Source organism: Carassius auratus, chromosome 22, assembly GCF_003368295.1.
Source record: "Carassius auratus strain Wakin chromosome 22, ASM336829v1, whole genome shotgun sequence".
Lineage (NCBI taxonomy): Eukaryota > Metazoa > Chordata > Actinopteri > Cypriniformes > Cyprinidae > Carassius > Carassius auratus.
In genome coordinates, this window is record NC_039264.1 from 27,661,069 (window position 1) to 27,668,366 (window position 7,298).

Consider the following 7,298-nt stretch of genomic DNA (forward strand, 5'->3'; position numbering starts at 1 on the left):
ATTTGGGTGAACTAACCCTTTAAGGTTGTAACTTGCAATCATAATAACGTCTGAGCCCTTGGCTAGTAATGGAGATGTTTTCTCTCACTTACTCATTGAAAGTTTGTTAGAAGCACTAGATCATACGAGATCCGATGATCAAAAGAGTTTGTCTGAAATGTGTGAAGTTCTGCTCACATAATGATTATATTTAGAATGTAATTATTGTGACTTCTTCTACAAGATCAGAGAATGTGTACAAGTGCGAGTGACTGAACAGATACCGCATTGCATTTAAGTATTAAAAGTTAGGAGTTGGGTGGCCGCCTCGTCTCGATTATATGTTATATGTTTCTTCCGGCTTTCATCAGTTGGTCATTTCAGGGCAGTGAGATTGCACGCTGATTTCTCATCATTAGTTCCCCATGGCCTTAACCTCCCCTTCTCCCCTCAACTTCTCATCTGCTGTGAAGAAAAAAATAAATAAATAGAAATAAAACATTTTTCCTCCTCCTCAGGCCTGGGGTGAAGATATGACATCCAGTCCTGAGCATCTACAGTAACTGAATTTTAAAAGCATTTTGATGCTTGAAGAAAAAGTATTATTTCATTTTGCTGTTATTCCAAATAAATTATTTTTGTGCAAGCTTGTCCCCCCACACCCACCCCCCGCATCACAAAGTTCAATAGCGCTTTATTTTTTATGTTTTATTCATGAGAATTGTGACCTAACTTGTAATAAACTACAGGGGATTTGGACTAAAGGCGAGGTCGTTTCTTTATTATTATTATTATTATTTTGTTGTTGTTGACTTTTTCCATAAGCTGTCTTAAAACGGCAACACTTATGGCAAACTGATGAAAAAAATACCCCCCCCCCCCCAATTTTTTTTTACATATAAATAAATAACTAAATAAATACAAATTATAAAATAAAATAAATCATAAAAGGCATTGTTATAATGGTCACATTTCGTGGCATTAACCAGAGAGAGAATTATAAACCAGTGTTTACAAATAAATACATTTTTATCAATTATTTGTAATTATATTCATTACAATGCAGTTTTTTTACTGTCTAAATGGTTAAAAATAATAATAATAATAAGTTGAAGTTACTAACTGTAAATTGTATTTTTATTATTATTATTAATAATGCACATTTTTCTTACATTTTAAGTGGTCAATAATAACACTACTAGTAGTAATTTGTTTTTGTTAGATCTAATACTAATAATAATTAGTGATGCTACTACTACTACTACTACTACTACTACTAATACAAATAACAATGGAAATGTTTATTAAAAAATAACTATTATTTCTATTAACAACTGCTATTCATTTTCATTATTATTATTATTATTATTTATGCAAAGCTTGAACCTAAATGCTATATGATCAGTAATAATAACAATATTAGCAATAATAATAGTTGTTATAATTGTAGTTTATAAAACACAAGGGAAAACAGAATTGGAGCCTGCATAATATTTATCATGCTCACAGAAATATCAAATTTAAAAATAAAACCGTATCAGTTTATTTCTGCCTCATTTTTTCAACTAAATGTTGGTTTGTTATATACCTGAAATTTTATTTACATTTTTTTGACATCTATATTTTCACCTTTTTCTATCTTTCCATGTTATCACGTCATCACATGAGTAAATGATGTACATCATGCAGTAAATAATACAATACCTCTAAATACCATTGCACTGTATTTTCTTGTCATTTGTCCTCAAAGGAGTATCGACCATTTGTCGTTGTGAAATGCACCCGTCACCTCTTCGGTCAAGCCATCAATTATGCTGAGCATGTTTGCTTCTTAACTAGAGCGAGCGATCATTACACTGAATAATTAGCATGCGTATCCACCTCTCTCTTCACTCCACAGGCTGAGGAAGAAAAGGTGAAAGGTAGGGAGTGAGGCGTTAATTGATATACGTTTTGCTCCCTTACGACTTACTTTTATAGGTTATCACCGAACAGACGACTAATTTAACATTAGCAACAAGGGAGGAGTGACCCAACCAACTATTTAAAGGCTCACCGAATGAATAGAAACCTCGGGTACTAGGAGGATATGGCATATGGACCTGGTCCTGAAGCATCTTGTCTTGAGTGAAAAGCTCCCGGAGGAGGCATTTTATGAAAAGGTCACACGTAATGGGCTGTGTCATGAGAACCAAGTGTGTGTGTGTGTGTGTGTGTGTGTATCTTGGTGTTTAAGTGTGTATGTGAGTACCTCTGTTGTAAAATGTGATGATAGATGATCTCTTGCACCCAAAAAGAGAAGTCTGTTGTTGTCATCCTCACTCAGTAATGGGCACCAGTGGGATCAGGAGACACAAACTGGCAAAAAAGTCCCCAAATGTACCTAAGGGCCTGATCCTCCAAAAGCTATCCCAGTGTGCTCTTCTGCTCTCTTTCTTCATTAATGCAGACAGACAGGCAGGGAGCCAGAAGAATGGGGTATTTCACAAAAGTCAATGAGGTCTAAATGCTTAAATTTCCTTCTTAGGAACAGGGCATGGAGTAAATGCTTAGCTTTATCCAGTGTTGGAGAAACTACTTTAAAACGGTAACTTTTTAAGATTAGCCACAATCAAGCAAAACTTTAAAAACAGTTGACTACATTAGCTGCATTATGCGATGATACTCCTCAGTTTATTGGCAGCTAATTAAAAACTTATGGACAAATCTCCATTCTTTAATATTACTTCAGCCAATAGTAGCTAACACCAAACAGCATTATTTCCAAAAGTTTTTGTTTTGTTTTTAGCCATTTATTGCATTGTTAGAAGACATTTTAGGAGAGTTTGATTGTTTTACCTCAGATTGTTTGGCTAATGTTGTTAGCACAAACCTATTTTGCTCTATAGTAGCTAACGCCAGACAGCATAAACTTTTGGTATTGACATTTCTTGTCCTTCACCACTAAATCAAACCATTGTTATAGCCATTTATTGCATTTTAAGAGACATTTAAGGAGAGTTTGTTTGATGATTACCTCAGGTAGTTTGGCTAATGCTGTTACCGCAATAAATTGTGACAGAAAATTGCAGTGCATGGCATTGATGTTTTTGGTCTGTTTACTTTAAAACAAGCAGTTGTTAAAGCCATGCAATTTTAGGAGAGTGTGTTTGATTATTTCCTCAGGATGTTTGGCTAATGCTGTTGGCGCAATATGCTATGATATAGGTCTGCGCGATAAAATCACATGTGATTGTCATGTCAAATCGTCACTAAAGCCAGTTCTCTGATTAGTAGTAAATCTCCATCACGTGTGTTCAGATGGAGCAGCCTTTAATAAACAGAGCCCGTAGTTCGCTGACAAGCTATGCAATATTACGTTCATAATCGCAGATGAATCACATTCGATTATGAACGCGATATTGCGTAGCTTGTCAGTGATCTACGGCTCTGTGTATTAAAAGGCACTCCATCTGAACGCATGTGCTGAAGATTTACTACTAATCACAGAACTGTCTTTACTGACAAGATGCTCATGACAAATCGCATGCGATTTATCGTGCAGCCCTACTATGCTAGTAAATTGTGATATAGCACTTTGATAATTGGTCAGTAATCAGCACAAACTCTCGTCTGATGTTTCTTGTCTTTCTGCTAAAACAAACAGTTTCTATCCATTTTTAGAAACATTTTAAGAGAGTGTGTTTTATTATTACCTAAGGCTGTTTGGCTAATACTGTTACCACAATACATTGTGACAGAAAATTGCAGTTTAGCACTTTGTCTTGCTAACCTGTGTCTAGTAGCTTTTTACAGCAAAATCTCCTTAGTTTTGAAAAATGTTCAGCAATGCTACTGAAAACTAAGTTTGTAGCATCTCTTCTACTGTCTACTTCCCTCTGATCCTGTGTAATTGAAGAAAGTTTCACAGAGTTTGTTTACACATACCTAATTAGCAGTTTTAGCATAGTTGATTGTTCATCAATGTGTACACTAACTAAGATTGGGACAATATCGCCTTTCTGCAGTTTTATAGCTGTTTGTGGAGAAATAGGATATGTTGGAAAATCGTCCTGAGAGAATAACCTCCCGTCGGAGTAGGATGATTGCTTCAGTGTGGACATAAATGAGAAAAGTATTGCTATTTTTCGCTAAGGACCGCTGAGTAATAATGAAAGTATTTCAGGACTGGGGCACACCATTTGTGATCTGATTTATTCTTTATTCCTGTTCCTTTCAAGCTGAATCACAATGATTAGCTCAGGGTGACTCTGTCATGGGTGAAGAGCATTTAACCCAGCGAGGAGACTGCTAGCTGTTGTTATCGCCGTATTGAAACCTTGCCACTGGCTTTTTGAAGAATATTTTGTTCTTATAATCGCACGGTTCAGATCATCCATTTGTTTGAGACCCGTTTATACTACTTATAAGAAGTTTTGAATACCTATTAATTAGAATAACTTTTCAGTTTATGGCCACAAACTTACACTAGCATATTTTGCATCGCTAGCATCAAGTTTATGATGATACTTGCTAACATGTTTAAGCTGGTTATCTTGATTTTTTTGATTACTACAGCATTACCAAGTCACAATATCTATCTCTCGGTCATGATTTATAAGTTGTTTCATGTGCAGGTGACTTTCTCCGGTTAGCCTCAGGATTACGGTTGCCACCTTCAATACAGAAACATAAGGGATGCCTGGGGGGGAGGGGGGTATCTGGAGCAGCCTCCGCCATTCTTTCAAATCGCTCTCTGCCAAGAGACCTGCCCTTCTCTGACTCTGATTGGCTGTGAAGCTAAAACAAACCAATCAATCCAACGATGTCAGCGAGTATTGCCCAATCAGGGGCAGAATAGGACGAGCCTTCACAGAATGCCGGTGGGATGATCTGCATGAGATGCTGCATTGAAGATTCCAAAAATACGGGACAAACCCCATATTGATTCAAAACGGGACGCGCTATTTTATTCTCAAATACGGGACGATTCCGTATTTTAAAGGACGGGTAGCAACCCTACTCAGGAAGTGGGCAGTGGGGTCAGGTGATGATCTGAAATGCCTTCATCTGTGTTGAATGTAGTGTGTATGTGTGTGACATTTGATACGGCTGGGACCAATTACTCGTCTTGTGGCTAAACCTGGACCATGCCTGATTACCTCCTAATCTCATACACGCACACATCAGCAGTTACACACCTAAACTCAAATACACACACACACACACACACACACATTGGTTATTTTCTTCTCTATCTTTCTCACACTGTTCTAAATCCTGTGGAATAAATTTAATGAGGGGCTTTAGGTTTTTTTTTTTTTTAAAGGAGATTGAGAAACAAAGCTGCTATGAGGCTAATCTTCATTACATGTGAGGGTTTACTTAAAAACACACAGATTTTTGTCATAAATTGATGGGACTGGAGTGGTGTGGATTTTTTGTGGATTATTGTGATGTTGTGATCAGCTGTTTGGAGTCTCATTCTGACGGCACCCATTTACTGCAAGAGGATCCATTGGTGAGTAAAGTGATGTAATGCTACATTTCTCCAAATCTGTTCTGACAAAGAAACAAACTCCTCTACATCTCGGATTGGCCTGAGAATGAGTACATTTTCAGCAATTTTTTTTATATTTAGATGAATTGTAAGTCTCTTCCTCCTCAGATATCTCCATAGTAATGTGCTCTAGTTGGACAAAAGATTTTGATATGCATTACACATTAGTTTTAAAGCTCTGTACATTTGTATATTATTTCACAATTGACTCATAACTTTTTTTTAAGGAATTGTAAGAAATTAATTAAAAATACTTGACTGAAGCTACATGCAATCTCTAAGAACAAAGGACTTCCCGGCTTTCATCGGAGCTTAATTGCTAGTGGTTCAGTAGGTGGCAGGTTCATTCTGCAGTTGCCAGCAGTTCTCCACGGTCAGGCCTCTTTACAGTTATTGTAGTGGTCTTAAAACTGCGCAGCTGGATATCCAACCACTGCTTAATAAGACAAAATCTTTTGCCTGTTCTCCCTGCAGATTTCTTCCACATCACATAACAAGCTACGGTTAATGAATGCAACAATGCAGGTTTATGATACGTCGAGCAGGGCTTGTCAGCCAGACAGCGAGATTTGTTCCATTTTATGCAGTGCATAATCATGTTAAACCAGAGGGCGTGGAGATGCTTGACTGGATGCGGAATAACGGCTGTCTGCCGCCGGTACAGTAGTTCAGATTCGGTTCATCGCGCACAGACTGCAAGCTGGTATGTTGCTGTTTTTATGAGCACTCAGACACGATTCAATTTCACCCCTTAAATATATGCATAATTATGTAGGTGTACTTTTTTTTTATTTTTTTTTATTTCTTACAGTTATAGCCATTTTCAGTGACAAAGCAACTGCAAGTCAATCATTTTCAGGGAGCATTGGCAAGGTGCAGTGACAGTTGGCGAAGCGACAAAGTTGACTTCAGCTTTATGCAAACTAGCATCATAAACAAGCATACATTTATTGTAAGCATTTTTCAAAATATTTATATATACAATTTAAATATGAATATAAAATAAAATAGCAATTCAAAGATGTAAACATATTTGTATTTTGAATATAATTTTTTTGAAAATTAATACAATTGAATCCTTTTTTTTAATTATTTTAGTGAAACTAAATTATTAAATTATATATATATATATATATATATATATATATATATATATATATATATATATATATATATATATATATTAAAACATTAAAACATTAAAACATTAAAAAAATGTTTTTGAAATAAGTTTCTTCTGCCCATCAAGCCTGCATTTATTTGATCAAAAATACAGATTATTTTTTAATATTGTGATATATTATTACAATTTGAAATAATTGTTTTTAAATTTATTATACTCTATATTATCATTTATTTCTGTGATGCAAAGCTGATTTTTTAGGATCACTATCACATGATCCTTTAGAAATCATTCTAATATGATGATTCATTATCAAAGTTCTGCTGCTTAATATTTTTTTTCAGAACATGTTCAATTCAAGAACATGTGATACTTTTTTTTAGGATACTTTGATGAATAAAAAGTAAAAAAAAAAGAAAATGAGCAGAATGATGAGCAGAAGAAACTTCTTTCAAAAACATGAAAAAAAAGTAATGTTTCCAAACTTTTGGTCTGTACTGTATGTGTATATATATATTTAGTTTCACTAGAATAATTGTAAAAAATAGAATTTTCTATCTATTCTTTCAGATCATATATATGCAAAATAAGAATATGTTTATATCTTTAAGTATACACACATGCACACACACACACACACACAGCTAGTCAAACTTT

At 35.1% G+C, this 7,298-nt stretch overlaps 1 long non-coding RNA gene across 1 annotated transcript; it reads left to right on the forward strand.

The window, feature by feature from the left end:
• Positions 1–4,875: 4,875 nt before the first annotated feature.
• LOC113040701 (uncharacterized) lies at positions 4,876–6,464 on the forward strand. Its single transcript, XR_003275290.1, has 3 exons — positions 4,876–5,479; positions 5,993–6,221; positions 6,330–6,464. It is a non-coding gene; the product is annotated as an uncharacterized LOC113040701 (long non-coding RNA).
• Positions 6,465–7,298: the final 834 nt, after the last annotated feature.